The sequence below is a fragment of the Capricornis sumatraensis genome, chromosome 11, assembly GCF_032405125.1.
Source record: "Capricornis sumatraensis isolate serow.1 chromosome 11, serow.2, whole genome shotgun sequence".
NCBI lineage: Eukaryota > Metazoa > Chordata > Mammalia > Artiodactyla > Bovidae > Capricornis > Capricornis sumatraensis.
Genome location: NC_091079.1, coordinates 62,021,086 through 62,040,919, shown reverse-complemented (window position 1 = coordinate 62,040,919; position 19,834 = coordinate 62,021,086).

Here is a 19,834-nt window from a genome sequence, read left to right as displayed (position 1 = left end):
TTATTTTTTTTTTTCTTATTTCCTATACAAACTGCTCATCACTCACCCAAGTAATCCAGAAGAGCTCTGAGATGAATTTTGGGGTCTTCAATCCATTTTCCAAAAATGGTTTGGAACAGACTGGTTCCAAATACGAAAAGGAGTACGTCAAGGCTGTATATTGTCACCCTGCTTATTTATCTTATATGAAAAGTACATCATGAAAAATGCTGGGCTGGCAGAAGCACAAGCTGGAATCAAGATTGCCGGGAGAAATATCAATCACCTCAGGTATGCAGATGACACCACCCTTATGGCAAAAAGTGAAGAGGAACTAAAAAGCCTCTTGATGAAAGTGAAAGAGGAGAGTGAAAAAGTTGGCTTAAAGCTCAACATTCAGAAAACGAAGATCATGGCATCCGGTCCCATCACTTCATGGGAAATAGATGGGGAAACAGTGGCAACAGTGGCTGACTTTATTTTTTTGGGCTCCAAAATCACTGCAGATGGTGATTGCAGCCATGAAATTAAAAGACGCTTACTCTTTGGAAGAAAAGTTATGACCAATCTAGATAGCATATTAAAAAGCAGAGACATTACTTTGTCAACAAAGGTCCATCTAGTCAAGGCTATGGTTTTTCCAGTGGTCATGTATGAATGTGAGATTTGGACTGTGAAGAAAGCTGAGCACCGAAGAATTGATGCTTTAGAACTGTGGTGTTGGAGAAGACTCTTGAGAGTCCTTTGGACTGCAAGGAGACCCAACCAGTCTATTCTAAATGAGATTGGTCCTGAGTGTTTGGAAGAAATGATGCTAAGGCTGAAACTCCGATACTCTGGCCACCTCACGCGAAGAGTTGACTCATTGGAAAAGACTCTGATGCTGGGAGGGATTGAGGGCAGGAGGAGAAGGGGACGACAGAGGATGAGATGGCTGGATGGCATCACTGACTCGATGGATGTGAGTATGAGTGAACTCCGGGAGTCGGTGATGGACTGGGAGGCCTGGCGTGCTGCTATTCATGGGGTCGCAAAAAGTCGGACACGACTGAGCGACTGAACTGAACTGAACTGAACTGAATCCATTTTCCTTCTGTCTTTTCTTTTGTTGTCAAACTAAAAAAAAATGCCAAGACTGATGCCAACGAGCTTACCTTCAATATTTTCTTCTAGTAGTTTTATGTTCAAGTCTTTAATCTATTTTGAGTTGATTTTTGGTGTAAGTTAGGGGTCCATTTTCACCTTTTGAATGTGGTTGCCCAGTTTCCCCGGTATCTATTGTTGAAAAGACTGTGCTTTCCTCCTTTTAAGTTATTGACTCCTTTGTCAAAATTCGCTGACCATATGCACATGGGGTTGTTTCTGGACTCTTTTTCTGTTCCACTGATTTGCTTTTATGCCAGTACCATGTTGTTTTGATTATTATAGCTTTGTGATATAACTTGAAATCAGGAATTTTGATTCCTACAGCTTTGTTACTTTTTCCATGATTACTTTGGCTATTCGGGGTCTTTTGTGGTTCCATACAAATTTTAGGGCTATTTGTTCTGTTTCTGGGGAAATGTCATTGGAATATTGTCATTAGAATATTGAAAATGTCATTGGAACTGTATTGAATTGGTAGATTGCTTTAGATAGTAAGATGAGTGTGTTTCTTCCTCTTTAATTTTTTTTGAGGGGGAAGAGCTTGAGTAGAATTCTTATTAATTCTGCTTTAGATGTTTGGTAGAGTTTGCCAGTGAGGCCATCTGGTTCCAGGCTTTTCTTTGTTGGAAGGTTTTGATTACTGAGTCTGTCCTTACTTGTTATTGATCTGCTCAGATCTTTTTCTTCATGATTCACACTTGGTAGGTGGTATGTTTCTCAAAATTTATCCATTTTTCTAGGTTGTCCAATTTGTTAGGATATAAATTATTCATAGTAGTCTCTTATGATCTGTCATGCTTATTGTGTATCAGTTGTAATGGTTTCTCTTTTGTTTATAATTTTATTTAGTTGAATCCTCCCCCCTTTTTTCTTGGTAAGTCTAGGTAAAGTTTTGTCAATTTCATAAATTTCTTAGAAATACTTTTGCTTCATTTGATAAGTTTTGGTATGCTGTATTTCCACTTTTACCCATATAAAAAATTTTTTGCCTCTATGTCCTTAGGGCTTACGCTCATTGCTTTCATTTGAATACACAGATGACTTGCTGCCCAAAGCTTACTAAAGCCTGGAAAGGGGAAAGAAATCAGCTGATCTAGATGAAAGAGAAAGTGAAAGTGTTAGTCACTCAGTCATGTCCAACTCTTTGCAACTGTAGCCTGCCAGGCTCCTCTGTCCATGGAATTATCCAGGCAAGAATACTGAGTGGGTAGTCATTCATTCTCCACAGAATCTTCCCAACCCAGATATTGAGCCTGGGTCTTCTAGCATTGCAGGCAGATTCTTTACCATCTGAGCCACCTGGGAAGCTCCTCCGTACACTCTGAATTAAACACCCTGATGCCTGGTTGCCTGGCACCTGTTACCTCTTGACTCTGGACTTAGCACTCCCCTCAGCTGCACCTATCTTTAAGATACATGCCTTCCTCTAGCTGGATTTCTGTACAGATCTGAGTCCAACTAGCCACTGTTTTTCAAAGGTTACTCAAAATTTCTGATCCATTTATAACACTTCTATTTTCCATATTGCAATGGAATTATTTTATCTTAATTATCTTTTATGTCATTTCACAAATTTTGGGCAAAAACAATGAGAAATGAGTGCATCCAAACCTCCATCTTTCTCTAACTGGAGACTTCTTAATTATGTTTTCTTAAAAAAAAATATTCCTTAAACCATTTACGCAGTTGCTCAAATTAGAGGAAGCCACCCTTTGCTTTCAGAATTTTAATTAAGAAACAATTTTTGAAATATGTCTATTCAAAATTATTGCCCTCGATTTATAACACAACAATCTGTTCCTATACATTATGTGCAGATCTGCTCAATGTCTGAAAAATCAGTTTGTTAATCCTTTGAGATTACTTTTGCTTCTGAGTTGTTTTTTTTTACCCTCCAGAGAGGGTAAAATGTCATTAGTCAGGCTTCTGCACTGAACTGTGAAGGAAGAAATGAATCAAATCATTCCCTTTGTTTCATTCATTTTCTTTCATTTTTTTCTCACTCCACAAATGTTCTTTGGGCTTCTGCTATAAACCAGGCACTCTATTAAATGTTGGGAGAGAGTGTCATGGTATTTTCCAGAAACTGAAGAAAGTAAGGTTGTCACATAGATTATAGGGCTGTAATGATAAGAGATGAAAGCAGTGAGACCAAAGGTTTGTAAATTATATTAGGGCGTTTAGAATAACTTAAAGGCAATGCTGCTGCTGCTGCTAAGTTGCTTCAGTCGTGTCTGACTCTGTGCGACCCCATAGACGGCAGCCCATCAGGCTCCACTGTCCCTGGGATTCCCAGGCAGGAACACTGGAGTGGGTTGCCATTTCCTTCTCCAATGCATGAAAGTGAAAAGTGAAAAGGCAATGAAAAGCCACCAAAATATTTTAAGTGGAGAAGTGACCCAATCAGATATCAATTTTATGAATTTCCACCTTGGCTATCATACATAGAACAGATTAGAGGTGGGTAAGATTTTTTCTTTGCAAAGACTGTCCTATTCTTACACTTTTTTCTAGGTGGCTCCGTAATAAAGAATATTCCTGGCAGTGCAGGAGATGTAGGTTTGATCCCTGGGTAGGGAAGATCCCCTGGAAGAGGAAATGGCAACCTATTCTAGAAAACCCCACGGACGGAGGAGCCTGGTGAGCTACAATCCATAAGGTCGTAAAGAGTTGGACATGACTGAGCGACTGAGCACCAGCACACAGAATTTTACAAAACTGAAACCCTAAAAAGAATAAAAGCTAGTTTAACAGGAAGGTTGCATGTGATTTTGTAATAGACTATCTATAATGGGCATTCTATAATTGCTCATGTTGTCAATGCAGGAGACAGTTTCTCCCCCTGGGTTGGAAAGATTCCCTGAGGAAGGAAATGGCAACTTGCTCCACTACTCCTGCCTGGATGATCCCATGAACAGAGGAGCCTGGCAGGCTACAGTCCATGGACATGACATAGACTAAACATCAACAACAATAATAAATTTTCCACTCCTTTTGTGATAATACATAACTAGGCTTGATTTATAGCTCTGGACTAGAAATTATTATTTTTTTCTTCTGTAACCATGAACTTCATATTGAATGCAGCAACATTAAAAGTTTCCCAGAGAGGTATTATTTAAAGGTTAAACTCTAGGGGAAATCTTTGAGGAGTTTTGTTGCTCCTCATTATTTTTAATAGTGTATAATTTAGTAAGTAACTGTTCACCTCCCAGTATATAATAAAAAACGTATATAGGCGAAATATTGTGGTGACATGAGTGCTTATTAATGAATAAACAAATAAGTTACAGACAGAAAATTGTTGACAACTGCTTAAATTTATAAGTGGTTATTTTGTGTTAAATGTTGTATTCCTTCAGCAGAATATCTATTTTGGTAACATGTTTGGGCTTTGTGGCCACAATAATTGTGAGTGGAAACATATTTATTTATACCCTATTCTATACAATGGACTGGTTCAAAATTGGGAAAGGAGTGCGTCAAGGCTGCATATTGTCATTCTGCTTATGTAACTTACATGCAGAGTACATCATGAGAAATGCTGGGCTGGATGAACACAAGCTGGAATCAAAATTGCCAGGAGAAATATTGATAACCTCAGATATGCAGATGACATTACGCTTGTGGCAGAAATAGAAGAGAAACTAAAGAGCTTTTTGATGAAGTTGAAAGAGGAGAGTGAAAAAGCTGGTTTGAAACTCAACATCCAAAAAACTAAGATCATGGCATCTGGTTTTATCACTTCATGGGAAATAGATGGGGAAACAGTGGAAACAGTGGCTGACTTTACTTTTCTGGGCTCCAAAATCACTGCAGATGGTGATTGCAGCCATGAAATTAAAAGACGCTTACTCCTTGGAAGAAAAGTTATGACCAACCTAGATGACATATTAAAAAGCAGAGACATTACTTTGCCAACAAAGGTCCGTCTAGTCAAGGCTATGGTTTTTCCAGTGGTCATGTATAGATGTGAGATTTGGACTGTGAAGAAAGCTGAGTGCCAAAGAATTGATGCTTTTGAACTGTGGTGTTGGAGAAGACTCTTGAGAGTCCCCTGGACTGCAAGGAGATCCAACAGTTCATCCTAAAGGAGATCAGCCCTGGGATTTCTTTGGAAGGACTGATGTTGAAGCTGAAACTCCAATACATTTGGTCACCTGATGCAAAGAGCTGACTCATTAGAAAAAAACCCTGATGCTGGGAGGGATTGGGGGCAGGAGGAGAAGGGGACGACAGAGGATGAGATGGTTGGATGGCATCACTGACTCAATGGAGATGGGTTTGAGTGAACTCTGGGAGTTAAAGATGGACAGGGAGGCCTGGTGTGCTGCGGTTCATGGGGTCGCAAAGAATCGGACACAGCTGAGTGACTGAACTGAACTGTACTGAACTGATACCTTTATGAGGTTGGTACTATTATCATTCTCCAAATTTATCTGAATAAACAGAGGGAGAGGAGTTAAGCTCCTTGCTGTAGGTTGTAGGTTTTGAGACTGGTACAGAACACTGAAGGAGTAAGAGTGAGAGTAGATCGGCCCAGGGACTGATCCCTGAGGGGCTCCAACACCTAGAGGTTGGGTAGAAGCAGAGGATTCTGCAAAGGAGAGGGAGAAGCAGCAACACTGAGATGAAAGGAAGGCCAAAATAACAGGGTTCAGTTCAGTTCAGTTCAGTCGCTCAGTCGTGTCCGACTCTTTGCGACCCCATGAATCACAGCACGCCAGGCCTCCCTGTCCATCACCATTCTGGAGTTCAGTCAGACTCACATCCATCGAGTCCGTGATGCCATCCAACCATCTCATCCTCTGTTGTCCCCTTCTCCTCCTGCCCCCAATCCCTCCCAGCATCAGAGTCTTCTCCAATGAGTCAACTCTTCGCATGAGGTGGCCAAAGTACTGGAGTTTTCAGCTTTAGCATCATTCCTTCCAAAGAAATCCCAGAGCTGATCTCCTTCAGAATGGACTGGTTGGGTCTCCTTGCAGTCCAAGGGACTCTCAAGAGTCTTCTCCAACACCACAGCTCAAAAGCATCAATTCTTTGGCGCTCAGCTTTCTTCACAGTCCAACTCTCACATCCATACATGACCACAGGAAAAACCATAGCCTTGCCTAGACGGACCTTAGTCAGCAAAGTAATGTCTGTGCTTTTCAATATGCTATCTAGGTTGGTCATAACTTTTCTTCCAAGGAGTAAGCATCTTTTAATTTCATGGCTGCAGTCACCATCTGCAGTGATTTTGGAGCCCCCCAAAATAAAGTCTGACATTGTTTCCACTGTTTCCCCATCTATTTCCCATGAAGTGATGGGACCGGATGCCATGATCTTCGTTTTCTGAATGTTGAGCTTTAAGCCAACTTTTTCACTCTCCTCTTTCACTTTCATCAAGAGGCTTTTTAGTTCCTTTTCATTTTCTGCCATAAGGGTGGTGTCATCTGCATATCTGAGGTTATTGATATTTCTCCTGGCAATCTTGATTCCAGCTTGTGTTTCTTCCAGCCCAGCATTTCTCATGATGTACTTTGCATATCAGTTAAATAACCAGGATGACAATATACAGCCTTGACACACTCCTTTTCCTATTTGGAACCAGTCTGTTGTTCCATGTCCAGTTCTAACTGTTGCTTTCTGACCTGCATACAGATTTCTCAAGAGGCAGATCAGGTGGTCTGGTATTCCCATCTCTCTCAGAATTTTCCACAGTTTATTGTGATCCACACAGTCAAAGGCTTTGGCATAGTCAATAAAGCAGAAATAGATGTTTTTCTGGAATTCTCTTCTTGCTTTTTCCAACTTAGGGTAGTGAATGCCAAGTGAAGAAAGATGTCATGGAGGAGAGAGTCATCAGTTATGTCAAGTAATAGGTCAGATAAGATGAGGGTTGAGTATTAACCATTTTGCACCTGGCACCTGGAAACCACTGATAACCTGACCAGCACAGTGTAGATGTCGTAGAGTGGCGGTGAAAGCCTTATTGGAGAGGGTTCATGAGAAGAGGAGACACAGCCTAGTGAGGGGACTCTTAGGAATTTGCTGCAAGAGGGAAATGTCAATAGCTAGTGGGAAAAATCAGTAAAAACTGTTTTATAGTGGGAGAAGTAATAGGCCGTTTGAATGTTGAAACTGTAGAAAGAAAAACATGATGAACTGGAAGGGAGAGGAGAGAATACCTGGAGCGATCTCTGGGAGCTGGTGAGAGGAGGTGGGATTTAGGGCACAGTTGGAAGGGCTGCCTTTGAACAGCACACCTGTAGTAACAGACAGGATGGCTGAGTGGAAGTGTGGAAGGTGGGCTAAGTGTTAGTGGGAGTGTGTGGAAATGATCATACAATTATTTCATCTGCTCAATGAAGGGGACTCATAAGCTAAGTGTGAGGACAGGTAAGAGGAGGTATTTGAATTTTCAGGTGGTTTGAGAGAGTATAAGAATAATAATCTACTGTGCTTTAAACAGATAGCTAGTAGGAACTTGGTGCATAGCACAGGTTGCTCATCTTGGTGCTCTGTGTTGACCTAGATGGGTGGGATCGTGGGGGGATGGGTAGGAGGGAGGTCCAAGAGGGAGGGGATATATATACACATACATACATATATATATATATATATACACATATATATATATATATGTGTGTGTGTGTGTGTGCATGCGAAGTAGTTTCAAGTCATGTCTGACTCTTCGTGACCCTATCAACTGCAGCCTGGCAGGCTCCTCTGTCCATGGAATTCTCCAAGCAAGAATAGTAGAGTGGGTTGCCATGTCCTTTTCCAGGGAATCTTCCCAACCCAGGAATTGAACCTGACTTTCCTGTGTCTCTTGTATTGGCAGGCAGATTCTTTACCACTAGGGCCACCTGGAAAGCCCAGATATATGTATAGTTGATTCAGTTTGTTGTAAGGCAGAAACTAACACAACACTGTAAAGCAATTATATTCCGATTAAAAAAAATGAATAAAGCAGGAGAAATAACGTGTGATTTCTGGGGAAAATTAAGGGCTCACCTGGGTTCGTGTTCATGAAGTTAAAGAAAGATCAGTGAGAATAGCTGTGTGGTATCTACAGCTGTGTTCATCTGTGTTGGTCCAAGCATGGACTAGATAGAATTAATTTAGCTGGCACGTGAGTCTGGCCAACTGAGAACAACATATTAAGGGAAGGAGTTGTAGGGAGGTATAAGGTAGAGATTGCAATAATTGTCCATGGAAGATAAGCTGGTAAGGAGGGAAGGGATGACTGAGGAAAGTAAGGAACATGGAAAGGTTCTATCAAGGAGCTGGAGTCTCAGAGTGAGTGAAAGACAGGAGTTCAGGTGCCAAAGGGAAGACAGGAGGTGGTGATCAAAGAGTGGGACGGTAGAATGGAGATAATGGGGGATTATGATTATTGATAATAACTGATAATATGATTATTGATGAGGTCTAGGAAATAACCAGTAGACTGAGTGATTGAAGAGCAAGATCAATAGAGGAGGGGAGGTCAAGGAGCTCCGCAGAATGTGGGAACTTCATCTGGAAGGATATTGCCAGTAACGCAGAAGTAGGGTTGAAGAGGGCAAAAGCGATCCAGGAAATGAGGGAAACGCCACCTGGGGGTTAGTGGTGAACCCTAGCAGTGAAGATAAGAGGTTGAATAGTCTGGTGACATGAGATGCAAGGGGGCTTCCCAGGTGGTGTTAGTGGTAAGGAACCCGCCTGCTAGTGCAGGAGACATAAGAGACCCGGGTTTGATCCCTGGGTAGAGGGCATGGAAACCTTCTCCAGTATTCTTGCCTGGAGAATCCCATGGACAAAGGAGTCTGGCATGCTACAGTCCATGGGGTCGCACACGACTGAAGTGACTTAGCACGCATGCACACGAGAAGCAAGTGCGGGTGTTTTAGGGAGGAGTTAGAATGATCCGAAAGTGGAAAATAAGAGTGCAGTCCTTGAGAAGCCTACAGGGGAAGCAGAATCCTCAGGGGAGAGAGGGAAAGACATTGTTTCCACTGGGACTTTCCACTGGGAAAGACATTGTTTACATGGGGAATTTGAGGCTTAAAAGAGACAATGCTTACACAGTATTCAGCACAGAAATGCCAGGGATTTTTTTTCTTTTTCTTTTTGTTACCAAACCCTGAGAACTGTGCCGGTGCTGGACTTTCCCATTTTGGAAGAGAGTTCAGTTCAGTTAGACTCCATTTCCTCAGGAACAAATGGTAGCTTCAGGCTTCAGAGCCCTGGAGGAGCTGCTCACTGAAGTGGCATGACTAGCAAACAGAATCAAGAGCCTACGTGGTGTGATCTGCTGGGACCAGTGTTGGTTTCACTGGTGCCAGTTGCTCAAAGTGTTACCATTAAACTCCTATCAAGGAGTTGCCTCTGAGTGATTTTATTCTGTTTTTCCTCTATGTGCGTGCTAAGTCCCTTCAGTCGAGTCCGACTCTTTGCGACCCTATGGACTGTAGCCCACCAAGCTCCTCTGTCCATGGGGATTCTCCAGGCAAGAATATTGGAGTGGGTTGCCATGCCCTCCTCCAGGGGATCTTCCAGACCCAGGGATCAAACCCAAGTCTCTTCTGTCACCTGCACTGGCAGGCGGGTTCTTTACCCCTAGCGCCACCTGGTGTTAAAAAGTTTTCCCTTTTCTGCAGAGGTTTATTTTTCTGATCATCTAAAATGGTCTTTTGTATACCTAAAGCTTAATTTCATGCTCAGATAATTTGAAACTAAAAAGAAACTGTCAGATCATGGAGGAAGGAAAGAAGATGGGAACGCATATTAAGTGCTGACTTATGCCAAGCATTGTGGTAAGGATTTTCCTCGTTTGAATTCTTTCATTCATTTGTTCATTCTTTAACTCACCAAAAGTGTGTGTGTGTGTGTGTGTGTGTGTGTGTGTGTATAGAATCCTTGCTAAATACTAGGTATTCAGCAATAAAATAGACAGAGATTTTCCTCCTTGGAGGAGCTTAAGGTTAAATGAGAGAAACAGCTAAGCAAACAGAAATTATAATATAATGGGACATTAATAATTAATAATTTAAAAATATTTAGTAAGCACTAGGTACTCTGTAACCCACTCCAGTGTTCTTGCCTGGAGAATCCCAGGGACAGGGGAGCCTGGTGGGCTGCCGTCTATGGGGTCGCACAGAGTCGGACACGACTGAAGCGACTTAGCAGCAGCAGCAGCAGCAGCAGCAGCAGCAGGTACTCTGAAAAGATCCTTTACATTGGTTCATTTAATCTTGTCTGCAGTCTTCTCAGACACCATGTTAATGATCTCATAATAAAGCTGTGTTACAAACCATTTCAAACCTCGGTGGCTCATGACCACAAATATTTACTTCTCTTGCATTCTTTTTTCTGCTTTAGACTATTGGTCAGCTGGACTTGGCTCCAGGCTTCTGACTGGATTCAGGTCTGCTCATGTGTCTCCGTGTTCTCCCTTTTATAGCAGTTCCTCCAGGACATATTAAAGCCCTCACTCACGGCAAATCCATTAGTACCCCCCTGGTCAAGGTCTGATGCATGGTCAAGCCCAACACCAGTGGGTGGGGGATGTCCTCTGCCTCCTCAAGTGAGAGTTCCTGCAGGCACAAGGTGAGAGTGAAGAGCTGAGAACAGTGATTCAGTCAAGCGTAGGTGCTGACTATTGTGTCATCTCCAGCTTACCAGTGAGGACATTTAAAGAAGGTAAGCAACTTGCCCAGGGTGAGAGAGCTGGGAACCTTGATCCCTGGATCCCATGCCCTTGACCACTACACTGTTTTGCACAGGCTACTTAGGAAGGACATAGGGGAGGTGGCTTACCAGCCTATAGGGGTATAAAGGGTTTAAGCAGGATGTGTAGGAAAGGAAGGGCCTGGAGCTGATCCTGAGTAAGATTTGGCCAGACTGGGAGTTTCTATCTGGTTTAGCAGCAAGGGGGACATAGGTAGTGGTAAAAGCAGTTTCACTGGGGAGGTGAGAGCAGAAGGCAGGTGGGTGGGTTAAATGGTACATGGGAGGTGTGGAAAGAGAAACAGGCTCTGGAAGCTTGACTAAGGTGGGTAGGAAAAAAATAAAACAGGATGGGAATAAGATAGAAGATTAGCATTGGGGATTTTTTCTTCAGAGACCTGAAAGGTAGTAGAGAGGTCATGTTGCATTAAGGTTTGGTCTCTAGAATACCCATCACATCCTTGCCCTTCTGTACAAGATGTCCTGCTGGATGGTGGGAGGTGAGGAGAGAGAAGAGTTGAATGTGACTCAAAAAAAGAGGGAAAGGGAATGATTTCAATGATTGTATGTGCTTTTGCATATAACGTGTTGTCTCCCTCAGTGTCTGTCTTGTAGCCTACAGAACTGAATCGATACATTTATTTAATTGGCATTAAATACAATAAATATGAGGTAACATATGTATCACAAGCAGGTTTGAAAAGACCTTCTTGATGTCCCCATTGCTTGAAATGGAATCCTACACAATATTCCAAGCTCATGGTAGGTTAGTAAAACTTACTCCATTCTTTCACATACAAAAAGGTCTGCTGAAGCCTCAGTCACGGAACTATGTGGTTCAGTTCAGTTCAGTTCCGTTGCTCAGTCGTGTTCGACTCCTTGTGACCCCATGGACTGCAGCATGCCAAGCCTCCCTGTCCATCACCAACTCCTGGAGTTTACTCAAACTCATGTCCATTGCATCGGTGATGCCATCCAACCATCTCATCTCCTGTTGTCCCCTTCTCCTCTTGCCTTCAATCTTGCCCAGCATCAGGGTCTTTTCAAATGAGTCAGTTCTTCACAATCAAGTGGCAAAGTATTGAAGTTTCACCTTCAGCATCAATCCTTCCAGTGAATATTCAGGACTGATTTCCTTTAGGATTGACTGGTTGAATCTCCTTGCAGTCCAAGGGACTCTCAAGAGTCTTCTCCAACACCACCTCAAAAGCATCAATTCTTTGGTGCTCAGCTTTCTTTACAGTCTGAGTCTCACATTCACACATGACTACTGGAAAAATCACAGCTTTGACTAAATGGACCTTTGTTGGCAAAGTAATGTCTCTGCTTTTTAATAAACTAGGTTGGTCAAGTTTGGTCTAGGTTGGTCATAACTTTTCTTCTAAGGAGCTAGCGTCTTTTGATTTCATGGCTGCAGTCACCATCTGCAGTGATTTTGGAGCACAAAAAAATAAAGTCTGCCACTGTTTCCACTGTTTCTCCATCTATTTGCCATGAAATGATGGGACCAGATGCCATGATCTTAATTTTCTGAATATTGAGTTTTAAGCCAACTTTTTCACTCTCCTCTTTCACTTTCATCAAGAGTCTTTTTAGTTCCTCTTCACTTTTTGCTATAAGGGTAGTGTCATCTACATATCTGAGGTTACTGATATTTCTCCTGGCAATCTTGATTCCAGCTTGTGCTTCTTACAGCCCAGCGTTTCTCATGATGTACTTTGCATATAAGTTAAATAAGCAGAGTGACAACATACAGGCTTGAGGTACTCCTTTCCCAATTTGGGAAAGTACAACAACAGCAAAGTCTGTTGTTCCATGTGGATTAGGAGAGTATAACTTTTAGAGGTAGTTGGTATAAGCATGCATGTGAAGCTTTTTGCATGCCAGGATTTATACAAGGATTTTTTTTATTGGCGTATAATTGCTTTACAATGTTGTGTATCATCCAAAGTTTTGAACTTTCACTTTGTTATCTTTTAAAACAGTGCAGGTGACTACAGCTCAAAATAAACCAATGAAGAAATTCAATTTGCCTTTCAGTATTTGAGATAAATAGTTCACTTGGTTAGGTCAGGTTTGCTTTCCAATATCACAGCTTAAATTGGTTTCTTTGACATTTAGGATTCAAATGAATTGAAAATATGTGAGCGACTTGAAAGTGGTTGAAACATTCAATTCTGGATCAGAGATGATGTGGCTGGCTAGGAGATGCATTATGTGATTGTGAAAAGAATTTCAATTCATTAATATTTATTAGTGAATAACAAGGAATCTCAAAGTTAAAGGGTCATAAAATAAAAAGAGCTCATCCCGTTCCTGATATGTGTCTGTCACAGATGGGAGCTGTGCTCTGCTTTATCTTCTTCCAGGTCACCATAGGAGGGGAAAACCAGGCATGGTGAATCGGGAATTGACTTTTAAGGTTTCTGCCTGAAAAAGGCACCAGTTACTCCAGCGCATATTACACTGAGCAGAGCACGTCACACAACCACACCTCACTAGAAGTGTCAGGGAAGTGGAATCAATCCCAGAAGGAAAGAAGCCAAACATATTCAGTGAACAGCACTAATGATGAGCAAATGGAAGGTATCCTAGTTGTCATTAGCACTATTCTGATTCTGACTGTGGTCTGGACTGCAGGTGGCCATGGCCTCTGCTCACCCCTCCTGATTCTCTTTCCATCTTTCTGCACTCGGCTCAGCTCCAGAGGCTGACGTCTATGCAACGCATCTCCTGGGCTCCCTTGCCCTCTGGTTTCTCATTGGATTTGACCACTGCAACTCTTTGGCTATAGTTTGAAGAGTTAGGGAAGAAAGATGCCAGGATATCTATACTATGGATCCTTCCTTGCTGGGCTGCATTTGTTAGAGGCTGAATTCTTCTCTTCAAGGTCAAAGGCCCTAATCAGACAGGCTTCTTCTATAGCTACAACTGTCTCTAGGGTCTGTAGTCCTCGGATGGAAATGGCTTCTCTCTGGTGGTACACCCAAGGTCCTTCACCACCCTTTGCTGATTTCTTTTAATCTGTCCACATCCTCATAAAAAGAGAATCTTCACTAAATATATGTCATTTACCCTTTATAGTATGCTATCTGTTTCTTGCCAGGGGGTATGATCAGTAAAAGTGTAAAGACTCTTGGATCTACAGTTTTGGTGGGCAATAGGCTGGCTAAGAGCTGCTCAGATTCCATAGAGGGTGTGTCCACCAATGCCTCAAGGAGAATGAAGGAACATGAAGATCTGCTTAGGTCACAGAGCAGAGTCATGGACTGGGAAGCTCCTCTCTGGGAGCAAGATAGAAGCAAGGAGTGCTCCCTATTCTCAAGGACAGAGGAGCCTCTCAACAGCACACCAGAATTTCTATCATCAGTGAATGCCATGTGTTCCCTATTGCTTCCCCTCTGAACAAGCTTGTTTGTTGTTGATTATCTGTCCCCATTTCACCATTGTGTATTGACTGTGTTAGGGAAGGTAAGCTGTCTTTTTAATTTATTAGTCTCTAGTCGAGAGGACACATGTCCACATCTGTTGAAGAGGGTACTGTGCATCACAATGGACACTGAGCCTGATGTCAAGGCCAAATGTGACTTAGGGATTTTACATCTTAGGGACAGAGTGAATGTGTTTACATCAGGGGAGAAGAGTGAACCTGCTACTTGGTGACCAGTAGGGTGATAGTCATTGGCACTGGCTTTCCTTCTGAGCTTATGATGGAGTGACACTTTCCTGCTCATTTCCTGCATTAAATGTGGTTGTATCACTTTCTTGGTAGAGCAAGTGGTAAAGAGTCTACCTGCCAATGCAGGAGACACAAGAGATGAGGGCTCGATCCCTGGGTTGGGAAGATCCTTGGAGAATGAAATGGCAGCCCATTTCAGTATTTCTTGCCAGGAAAATTCCATGAACAGAGGAGCTTGGTGGGTTACAGTCCATGGGGTCACAGAGTCAGACACGACTGAGCACACACATGCCACGCCATCACTTACTTTGATCAACAGCTTGTTCTCCTTCTAGGTGGAAGCTTTAAGAGAACCAGTGTGTGAGTTGACATGTTTAGGTAACATTCCACATATGGGTCATCCCACAGATCTTTGGCCCCAGAGTGAGGAATACAGCAGAGAAGCGTCCACCATGACCCATGTTGAACTTGTACAGCTGGAGTAGGAAATAAATCTTTGTGGTTTTATTTCACTGAGATTTGACGGATTTTTTTTTTTTTTAAATCACAGCTCAATCTAGCCTTTGCAGACTGATGTTGTAGGGAAGACGATTCTAGACAGAGTATAGTCAATGCCTGGAGGCCAGAAATTGCATGTCATTGGTATGGCAGGATGAATAATTTGGTGTCTTAGGAGAGTCATGTTCTTGAGAAAAGAAAGGAATGGTGAGAACACGTTACTGGCACTCACGGAAGTGCAGATTTTATCCTGCTGATAAAGGGGAGGAGGTAGTGGATGATTGGAGAGATTTGGTCAGATTGTAGAGGAGGCTATAGATTGGAGCAAAAGAGACTTATTAGTTGGTTGCTTTAAGAGTCTAATAGTATCCAGGTTAGGGCAGTGGTCATGGAAGGTGGAGAGCAAGGAAAGAGGGGCAACTTGGAGGTCAGTCGGTGCTGCTCGGTGATCATTTGGAGGTGTGTGGTGGGGACAGTGAGAAATCGAAGATGATCTGAGATAATTTGGAGGAGCTTGGGGATGTTAGTTTTGCTTTAGGATCCATGTTTGCCTTAGTAGTTTTCAGCAAATCACCTGATTAGAAATCAAGGGTGATTGTTTCGTCTTATCCTGAGAATGGCCCTTTAATTGCTTAAGTCAAGGCTGTCACGTCTTCCTCTTCTCACTCTCTCCTTCAGTGGGAGGAGCAGTGGCAGGGGTGGGGTATGGTGATCAGTACACGTTTACCTTTGCCTTCCTCCTCTGAAATGTTGTAAAGTCTGATGCCGGATTCAGGGAGGAGAATCACATTTATCAGTCCTCTACTGTTTCACATGTTATTGAGACTAGAAGAGATGCAAGGAGGGTGAACCTTCAAATCAATGGGATTATGTGAATTTCTTTAAAGAACATTTCAAAGTCATATGCACAATTTAAATGTAGTCCTAAGGAAATCAAGACTCCATGAAAAAAAAAAATCTGTTTAAGTGTAACCAGGCAAATAAACTGCATATTTCACAAAATGGCACCATCTCTACAAAGAGCGCCTAGTTCATCTCTTAAAGGGACAGGAGCATCTTCAGGTGTTTCAGTGCGTGTTAATCGCTCAGTCATGTCCAACTCTTAGTGACTTCATGGACTGTAGCCTTCCAGGCTCTTCTGTCCATGGGGATTCTTCCAGGCAAGATGGAGTGGGTTGCCATGCCCTCCTTCAGGGGATCTTCCCAACCCAGGGATTGAACTTGGGTCTCTTTCATTACAGGCATATCGTTTACTGTCTGAGCCACCAGGGAACCCTACTGAAGCCATACGTTGTATGAGAGACACAAGACCATTGGTTCCCTGACCTCACTTGTCTCTTAACCCTACTCCAGCCCCTGCTAAGCTAAGTCGCCTCAGTCGTGTCTGACTCTGTGCAACCCCAGAGACAGCAGTCCACCAGGCTCCGCCCTCCCTGGGATTCTCCAGGCAAGAACACTGGAGTGGGTTGCCATTTCCTTCTCCAGTGCATGAAAGTGAAAAGTAAAAGTGAAGTCGCTCAGTCGTGTCCGACTCCTAGCAACCCCATGGACTGCAGCCTACCAGGCTCCTCTGTCCATGGGATTTTCCAGGCAAGAGTATTGGAGTGGGGTGCCATTGCCTTCTCCACTCCAGCCCTTAGGTGCTTTCTTTCTAGTTTTATTATTTTGCAAGTGTAGTTGTTCATTTTTTCTTCTTGGATTCCTTTGTGTTCCACTCCCTCTTTTTTGAATGGGATCGAATGTTTCATTTCATGGAACCCCATTCCCCAATGGAACATGCCCTGACCGAAATAGATGCCCTCGATGTGGCTGCCACCAAGAATCTCCACTACCTAGGTCCATTTCATTGTGTGTCTTGGGCTTCTCAGGTGGGTGTGCAGACAGGTAGCACTAGTGTCACCTGGGACCGTGAGAGAGTGCACATCCTCAGGCTTCTACACAGATTCCAGGAATCAGAAGCTCACCTATATATATATATATTTTTAACAAACCCTCCAGATAGGACTCTGAAGCATATATGAAGCTCAAATAAGGACCACTGGTCTAGGGAAGTACACAGAAATAACCTGTCTGCTCCGCCGTGGTGAGATTTGGGGATGGTCTGCTGATGAGCCACTTACTAGTAAGGGGATTGTGAGAAGTGTGTGTTGGGACCTGGAGCAATCACCTATCCCTCTCAGGGCCTTAGTTTCTTCATCTTTGAGACTAGGCAGCAGGCTGGTTGGCAGCTGCAATTTAGGCACCACAGAGCAGCACCAGGAGTTTGTTGGTCATTTCTAATATTTCAGAAAGCGTCAGAGAACTGATGGGATTATGCTTTCCCTCAATATGTTTCAAGGACTGAGCTCTTCTGGGCTAAAACAAGCTATGAGACTATGAACTCCTCACAGTGATTTGTTTTCATAGTCCCAGAGCTTAATCACAGGCTCTGACCCAGTGGAAGCCCTTCAAGTAATGTTTTCCAAACTGAAATAAAAATCACTGTGAGAACTCATAGATACAGAGAACAAATGAGTGGCTGCTGGAGGGGAGGAAGCTGGGAGTGTGTGAAACAGGTAAAGAAGATTAAGAGGTACAAACCTCCAGTTATAAAATAAATAAACCACAAGGATGTAACAAATAGCACAAAGAAAACAATCAATAATACTGTAATAACTTTGTATGGGGACAGATCGTTACTAGACTTTCTGTCGTAATCATTTTATAATGCATGCAAATGTCAAGTCTTTATGTAGGACACCTGAAACTAACATACGATTGTAGATCAAACTGGATTTTAATGAAAAAAATTGTAAATAAATAAGGAAAAAGTATCACTGTGAAAATACAGCTTATTTTCTGCTCATCAGAAGCTCTGATTGATTTCCCGAAGAAAGATCGTGGAATTCATATTTTTAAGGATGTGTTTCGATGGTTGCAGTATTAGATTCCCACAAATAAAGGATATTCAATATAGGGACCAGGTGGCCTCCACCTTAAGCTTGGCTTGTTAGCACGCCTATGGATGACAGCCCAGTTTGCTTATTCATAAGTCTGTGTGGTTTCAATTATTTATGATTTTCTGCTAAGATTGGACGTGGTTCCTTTGGTCCTGCAGGATCCATCTGGGTCACTGACAGGCCCCCTGCTGTGTCCATGTGTGCAGCATGTTTACTGGCAGTGCAAAACTCAAGCAATATGGCGGGGAAATTGCATTTTAACAGGCTGCGGAAGGTGTCCAGTGGCCGTGTGGGAGAACGTGAGGCTGTGCCAGGAACGTTCCAAGTGCTTTGAGAGGGAGTCTCTTCCGTAGACTTACTGGTCTGAAACCGTGGTGTCTCCTTCAATCTTGACTGGTTTCAAGGGAAACAGATTGAAGACTTCTCCTGCTGTGTTGGGCTGTCAGAGGGAGAGAGAAAAATGATGCTTCCTGCTGCTCCAGAAGGGAAGTGAATCAGCAGGGGCCCTGGTTTCCTTCAAACTCTAATTTTCGTCTGTTTCTGAGACTGTCTAATCCAACAGCCACACTAGTAAAATCTGAACTCCAGGGTCAGACACACAGAAGGGCAAGAGAACAGACCAAACCTGTATTAGTTCACAGAACTCCAATTCTTTATTAATCACAGCTTGCTCACAATGACATACAGGAAAATAGCACTAATGAAGAGTAAGTATGCAGGCAGCAACCTTCAGGAGTTGGGAGTTGGGGGGAGAAACGACTTCAAAACTGCGATAGGTACTCACGGTGGGTATTTGGTGATTCTCTTAGTTGGCACAAACGCCCTGCCTAGCCCCCTCGACTGCATCAGGCCTCACAGATGGAGTAATTTTTTTAAATTTTTTAATAGGCAGGATTGCCTCACACTGGGGAAGAAAGACCAGCTTAAGTGAAAATCCGCAGTGTTTTTCTGATTGTGTTTGCGTGTATGTTTGAATGCAACGACCAGCTCACAGTTTCCAAGTGGAAAAATATTCAGTAGCATCATGTACTTGTACTATAGGTAAGAGCTTAAAAGGAACATCATCAATCATGGCATCCACAAATAAGCCACCTGACACATTAATTCATTCCATCAAAAGAACTTAAACTAGAGAATTAAGCCCACTTCATGAAAAGCAATTTCACGGCTGCTTGAACCATTTGGGTTGGGATCTGTGTTCAGCACTTTAAAAGGTTCAGCTTTTTGCTTCTACCCAGATTGATCTCAGATCTGTCTTTTTCATCCATCCCTTTCTAAAGCCAAAGCACATTTGTAGCACATAATCCAGTAGAAGCAGAAGTAATTGCTACGAGTGGTGGTGTTACTTAGCCTGGTTTTGTAGTTTCTAGGCAGTTAGTAGATTATGAGCGAACAAATGTGGTGGTTTGTGTGGAGTTATAATACCAGTGATCTAAGTATGGCCTCAGTCAAGTCCAAAGCTGTCTAGGTCATTAGGCAATGGTGGGTTTCTAGCACCAAAGACTGTCTACTGACCTCATTTTTCTGTTGGAATGTAAAGGGCAGGGAATGGAGTCAGACGTGGGGAGCTTCCAAAAGAACAGACCTAGCAAATTCATTTGAGTGGAAAGACACAACATCGAAAGCCTGTTACAGGGCATGTACGATTATGAAATAACTTGCATAATGCAATACTTGTATTTTTTAACAAAAATGTAAGTATTTACAAAATAAGATCCAAGGTATTTTTTAAACATCAAGCAAAACATTCTGCAAAGAGACCGCATTGATTTTTTTTTATTTTTGATTCTGTTTTTTGTTTTTTATAATGAGTTCTTTTTTAAACCATGTCATACATTTCCCATACTGATATCGCATGATCCATTATAATATAGGCAGGGGGATTTACTAATGGTGG